Source organism: Homarus americanus, unplaced genomic scaffold (genome assembly GCF_018991925.1).
Source record: "Homarus americanus isolate GMGI-L3 unplaced genomic scaffold, GMGI_Hamer_2.0 scaffold33468, whole genome shotgun sequence".
Taxonomy (NCBI): domain Eukaryota; kingdom Metazoa; phylum Arthropoda; class Malacostraca; order Decapoda; family Nephropidae; genus Homarus; species Homarus americanus.
The window spans coordinates 4,689,914-4,695,944 of NW_024714177.1; the positions used below are offsets into that span (position 1 = coordinate 4,689,914).

General features: G+C 34.1%; 1 long non-coding RNA gene across 1 annotated transcript; it reads right to left on the reverse strand.

The window, feature by feature from the left end:
- Positions 1-1,275: 1,275 nt before the first annotated feature.
- On the reverse strand, positions 1,276-5,999 carry LOC121877356. Its single transcript, XR_006090968.1, has 2 exons — positions 4,209-5,999; positions 1,276-2,940 (listed from the first exon to the last, which is right to left on the reverse strand). It is a non-coding gene; the product is annotated as an uncharacterized LOC121877356 (long non-coding RNA).
- Positions 6,000-6,031: the final 32 nt, after the last annotated feature.

Sequence of the window (6,031 nt, forward strand, 5' to 3'; positions counted from 1 at the left end):
TAATTTTACTACAGCTACAATCAGGGACTTATTTTCTTCAGTTTTATATGTAGAACCTGTCAGTCACTGGTTTTGTAAGCTTTAACATAAACAATGCCGGCAGCCGTCTCGTCTCCTCATTATTAATAAATTGTATTGTTAATTTTGCACACACAAACATTAATTCAATAAAAACAAATTCAGAAACATTAATTAAAATATATATGAACAGTAAATAATTGTTGCTTTCATATTCTTATGTAAAGTAATGACGATATGTTTTCACGTGTGCGCACTTACATACGCGATATCTCTTTTTTCTTTACCATTCTCGTTAGCTACTTCTATTGTTCCATTTATTAACATTAAATAACATTACTTAAAACAACCATATTAATTTTACTACAGCTACAACCAGGGTCTTATTTTCTTCAGTTTTATATGTAGAACCAGTCAGTCACTGGTTTTGTAATCAACGAAAACAATGTTGTCTCATTTCCTCGTGTGTTTTAATATTCTACGTATTATTAATGAATTGTATTGCTCATTTTGCACACAAACATAAATTCAATAAAAAAGACATTCAGTAATAAACAATAATGAATCTTTTGTACATAAGAGAAATGACGCTATTTACACGATTATGCACGTCGTCTGCACGTTGGCGGGCCGTTCAAACCCGTCGAAATTCAAGTTTCCGCCATCAAAATTTTTATTTATTTTTTCTCTGTGTGTGTTCTAATAAAATACGTTGAATTAAAAACTCGCGAAATTTGAGTAGCTACTATACGACATTTAACCCTTCAATATGTCTTCAAAGACACCATGATGCAGAGAAAGTGGTACTAGTGCTTCCAAGCATAAGCACAAGTCACTATCTATCCAGGAAAAGGGTGAATTTCCATGGTCCGGCACCGGTCAGGTCCCGAGGTTGCCGGACTAGAGAGGTACAACCTATACTAGTTTATGTATACGTACCTATTTTAAGTTATCTGTTATTACTAGTTCATGTTTATCATTATTTAATGTATGTAGTGTGTATCAAATTATTCATAAAATAGCTTAGGTTGACAGAATTGTGTATAAATCCCTTTAGTCATGTCTATCTTACACACCTTGAAGAATAAGTAAAATAAAGAAAATTCATTTTACATACACCAATATCATTTACAAATATAACCCGTACAAGAATAATATTGTACTATGAGCATATTGGTATTGCTGGTTGCTTACAATGACAACTGATGTGCAGAAAAAAACAAAAAAACACCACTATTTTTTTTAAAGACACATCATACCCTAAAAATTATTCACACAAATGAAGTCATTATAAAATTCCCTAAAACTTGTGTTCACCAAGTCTGTCTATCTGAAGGGAACCATACCAAGGGTTTAAAGAATAGACCTTTTGCATGTGTGTATAGTGGTGTAGTGAGAGCGGGGGATGTTGGCTTTATACTGTAAATAATGTACAGAAATATTAATGCAAACTGACAACTCGTCAGCCAGTGTTGCTGTGAATTCATGAATGAAGTTTTCATACCTATAAAATTTGATTCTGTTACAACTAATAATGAAGTTTAATTTCAGTTACAGTACAGTACAGGGTACCTGTATTGTATTATAAAATACTCCTGAGAACTTCATACACTCCAGCTCTACCACAGTTTCCTCCTTGACAGAGAATGACACATAATAAGTTAAAACTATTCTCATAATTCTTAAATTTATTCACAAAGACTAACACTGTAATGGTCTTCAAACAAAAACCTCAAATTGTTTCACATGCAAACAAAATTTCACTTTCTTATTCTTCATATTAAATACAGGATGTTTCGAAACATTTTATAAACTTGTGGGCGACCTCACACATCAAGTTATGACAATATTTGTTGTAATACAAACATTCACACAATTGCCACAAAAATCTTTAACCCTTAAAATGCTCACATACCTCATATACAGTACACATAAAACTGACTGTTTAGAAAGAAATAATACAAATTATGTAAAGAAAGTTTTTTATGTAAAAATAAACAATACCTGTACAGTATTAAATATAAATTATATTCTTGCCTTCCTTCTGGCATATGAATGCATAGGACAATGGTAGTGAAAGCACCAAATAGTGAGCATCAGCCTTTTCTAGCAATAAATCACTCTCCACCTGTTTCTGATGCTGGTCCATCAGACCCAACACTTTCCATTCTTCAATACTACTGAAGAGAATCTTTTGGTGGCTAGACTTTAACTAAGTACGTGCCATGAATAGGCTTGCTTACCTTCCTGCATCAGTACTGACACATATTGGTGCCTGGAACAACCATATTTGTTATCTATGTATAACTGTATAAAGAGTGAAATGAATAGTTGTAGGTAGCAGATGACAAAACAGAGGAAACTGAAACTTCTCATTTGGCAATATAGAATAAAACAAAAACAAATTTGTAAACAAATGCCTCTCCATCAGTCAAAAACATTTACCAGACATATGGAAAAGGCAAAAAGGTGCAAATGTGACCAATCAGAAGCTTCCCCAGCAAGATCATGGAGTCATCAATGATGCACGAAAATTTGACCCAATGCGCTTGAAAACTTTTTGGGGAGTAAATTTTTTTTTTAAAGTTCGATGACATAATTCGCATCAACGAAGCAAATAGCACTACCTAATGATTTGACACAATTCACATCTTGATGTGAAATAGGGTTAATCAGTGTTAAAAAAATAGTACTGTAATGAACAAGGCAAAGGCAACATTTACAAATGAAAATGGTTGTAAAACACTGATGATCATGAACTTCAATTCATCCTTATTATATATGTGGTGGCAAATATGTCCAATCTATTGGCTTCTTCCCCCCCTTCTCAAGAAGTTCATTACACTTGGAGAAGTGTTTGCATCCAAAGAACCCACGATGACCAAACAGTGGTAATGCAGCCTTGAGCAGATGATGTTTCTTCTGTGGTGAAAAAAAAAGAAAAAAAGTCATTACAAACTTAAGTACTATAATAAAACGAGAAAATATAGACTATACAACCCAAACAAGAAATGCCATTAACCACTAAACAGCAGCCAACATCAACTGGTGTTAGTTGTAGAGATGGGAGCCAACATCAATGGATGCTTCATGTTCCTTGCATTCCAGTTTTTGTGCATAAGAGGACACAAAATGTTGTTTTGTATTAAGGGTCAAGATAAGCAAGCACATGAAAGATTTTTTCCTAAAACACAACTATGGGAAGATAACTCCATGATTAGCCGACATGATCTGAGTAAGGTTATTGCTTGCAGGCACTGTACTGATGCCTGTCTGGAGCATTTCCACAAGATAAGCTAGGACAAGCTGTGTGCAAGATGTATATCTAAAGAAAAAGACATCATCAATAAGTAGCAAAATCAATACGTTAGATGAAAAACATGAAAGAAAATGAAAGTTATTTTCAAAAGAAATGAATTTGGATTTACTCTATCCATCAATATTTCTCCTCTGTAAAATACAAAATACAATTATCCTAGTTCCTAAACCTAATAAAAGATTACCAGTACCTGATGATTAATCACTCCAATGTTAACCTAACAAAAACTAACTTAACATAAACTACCCTAATATAAGCCCCCAATTACCATTAGGGTGTTTACCGGTAATCATCAGGCAAAATAAGCAAGGGTTCCTCATATTCATTGAAGATCCCGTGTATATTACATCCAGACATTAGGCAGCTTGGTACAAGTAAAGTCTCCTCAATACAGAGTTGTCATCAGCTGCCTCTACAATTTTGAGAGCTGGAAAGTTCCTGAATTATAGAAATCATCAATAAATGAATTCTGTCATTTTGTGAAACAGTTAGCAAATGTGTTCAAAAAGAAGTAAACAAAAGGAGAAAAGAATGGTGGGCACCCAAACACATAAACATGAAGGAATGTAATTAACATGATACAGTTTAAATACCTATAATAAGGGAATACTTGGCAGAACACCAAGAGGCATTGCAAGATAAAGGTTTCCCCCAGAAATCTTAAAACAAGTAAAAAGTGCAATGTCAATATTTACAGTAAGTTTTATAGTGCATAATAAAGCAAAAGAAAACTGCCTATAAGAAAGGAATTGTAGGGTGGGATTGTAACAGAAGGATTATGACAATAGAAACAAGATGTAATCTGAGGAATTAATGCAGGCCAGGGATGAGGTAGTGAAGGATACTATACAGTGAGTTAAAAGTCGTTTACCTTATTAACAACAGCAGCTTTATTCTGGGCATATGATCCCCACAAAAGGAAAACAACACCTTTATTATGTTCTGATATTGTTTTGATGACCGAGTCGGTAAACTTCTCCCAGCCTCTGTCCTTGTGCGAGTTAGCTCTGTGGGCCTCGACAGTTAAACAAGCATTGAGTAGTAAGACACCTGAAAGGGATAACTTTTTTAAAAATAGTTATGGGGTGGAGTTATAAAGCATAATGGTATTAACGAAACATTACTGAAAACTTTTAACAGTAGATCAAATCAATGACATTTCAATACAATACAGTTTTGTATACTTTGCATATTCTTTGGTGATGATTCTACCTCATGGCCTCCTCTCCCCTGCCATGCAACAAGTGGTACCTCATTGTCGATATGGTGGTCGGCTGATAAAGTTTTAAGCCAAAGCCAATCATACGGACAAATCTCGTCACATTGTCTATTGCAATTCTCGAGAAACCTAACCTTGAGCAAGAATCACAAGGAGAGAGGACAATTTCTTGGCCATTGCGAGAAACATGTCCATATGATGAGCCACAGTGTATTTTTTGTTTTGTTTTTAATAACATTGGTCTTTTAACTGGGTGGATAACTTGATAAGTTTTGGACAGAAGCCATGAGACAATCTTTAGATATAATTATGCCACCAAAAGCATACAGTATCTTTCAACATGGCAGTTATATTAGTGGCAGCAAATAACTCCAGAATAATACAGTTTGAGATCTAAGAACAATTAATGCATGAAACAAAATAGTAATTTAACTTTTTTCTCACCACCAACAAAATTACACAGACTTTAAGATATTCAGTAACTGATTGAATAATACGTAGTTTGACTGATGTTCATATAAACTGTATTGTGAAATAATAAGGTTAACCAGAAAAATTTGTTTGACTGCCAACATAAGATTATCATCATTCTGTACAGAATTCCATCACAGGACAAGTAGGTTTAAGTCAATACATATTTTAAGTACAGTAATTTAACTCTGTAGTGATAAAGATTTTTTTAATGACAGAAGCAGTGTAAAGGATTCTGTATATTGCTGAACATCCATCACAACATATGAGGCATTTAGAAAAGCAGGGGCGTATCACCGGATTGTCCAATTTCCCATATTCTAAGTTAGTCCATAGCCCCAACATTCTTCTATCAGGTAATGATGTCAAGCAATCCCCATAAGAAAACAAGGGCCAAAATCATGCAGCACAACCTCGAAATTGAGCCGAGTTGAGATATTCAGACCTATGCCCTTATTATTCTCTATGCCTCACATAATGATAGAAGGGTGGTTATGGAAACAATTAGTAAAAAAAAGAGTTCTAATTTCTTTTACATTTCAGTACAACTTTCCTCAGAGAGAAGGTTGTACTGAGCTGTAAGAGAAATTAAAGTTGCTCTGACTGACCATTTCCATAACCACATTGCTATATATCTTATCTGGCTAACATCTTGTCAAGACCTGAAATATCAATTCAACATAAAAAGTATATTAATTAGGGAAAAACATATTCACATTGATTTTAATACACAAATGAAAGATATGCTGTATAGTTCATGTTCAGTATATATGAGATATTTATGTACATTAAATGTACATCATGTGCACAGTACAGTAGGCATATACAGTACAGAAACTTATGCACACACACTCTACACCAGGGGTGGGCAATTATATTTGATGGAGGGCCACTTCATGAATGGTGGCACACTTCGCGGGCCACACACTTAATGTAGATGCAAATGTATTATATTAACACAAAGTGAAGCCTTGTGTTTGTAAATACAGGAAATAAAAATAGAT